Source organism: Otolemur garnettii, unplaced genomic scaffold (genome assembly GCF_000181295.1).
Source record: "Otolemur garnettii isolate 467f Iridium unplaced genomic scaffold, OtoGar3 scaffold00014, whole genome shotgun sequence".
Classification (NCBI taxonomy): domain Eukaryota; kingdom Metazoa; phylum Chordata; class Mammalia; order Primates; family Galagidae; genus Otolemur; species Otolemur garnettii.
In genome coordinates, this window is record NW_003852409.1 from 31,047,759 (window position 1) to 31,048,882 (window position 1,124).

Below are 1,124 nucleotides of genomic sequence, written 5' to 3' on the forward strand. Positions count from 1 at the left end.
AAAAAAGAAAAAGAAAAATCCATTCTCCCACCTCAATAAACCATGTGTTTTTCATTGTGCTTCCTGAGCACACAGCCATCTTCCCATCTTTGGGAACAGCATGCTGTGTGCTCGGGAAGCACAATGAAAGCCTTCCCTGACTCTGCCACCTGAAGCAGTCGGTCCCCTTTGCCTCACTCCCATGCCATATTTATTCTGGTTTACAGTCTCAGTGAACACAAGTAACATACAAAATCAGAATCTAGACATGAAGACCACCTCTGATTCTATCTACAGAGTTCAGCAAATGATGAAAGCTCAATAAATGTTGTTGAACAAATGAAAGGGGAAGTGAATTGGGGATCTGACCTGATTTACACCAGGATCGTGATTGCAAACATGACTATTTCCACATCAGCTACTGAGGTTTACAGCATTTACCACTCTATCTTACTGGTTTAGCTATTTATGAGTTCCATGTTTGCCCCAGAAAGGCAGGGACCTGTTCTTTCCATTCACTGCTGTGAATAGTGCTTGGTGCTTCATTATTGAAGGAATGGAGGCCAAAACCCATGCAAGCGGTCTACATACAAGATATCATTCAGTCCCCGTAACAATCCCATGGAATAGAGGCTGATGGTAGCCTCACTTCACAGTGGAGACCCTGTATCACATCTGGGTTGTGGTGGAACCTGTCCTGGGATACTCAGGCTTTGAATTCTTCCCCAGTGGCTATGGCCAAGGGAAAGCCCTCTAGCCCCTCTGCCTAATAAAATCTATATGTAGTTGACCCCAAAGCAGTGTTTAGGGGCATGGGATCCAAACTCAGACACCCCTCCCTGGTCTTGCCAGTGACTATCTCTGCACCCTTGTAGTAGTCACACCACCTTTGAACCTGTTTTCTCATCTATAAAAGCGTAGAATAGTGTACTTACCTCACAGCAGGACTGTTGAGCTGGGTAGTGCTTATTAGCATATCATAAGCATTTAGGAAATGGAAGCGGCTCAGCGCCTATAGCTCAACCGGCTAAGGCGCCAGCCATGTACACCTAAGGTGGCGGGTTCGAATCCCCAGCCCGGACCCGCCCAAACAACAATGACAGCTGCAACCAAAAAATAGCCGGGCGTTGTGGCAGGCGCCTGTG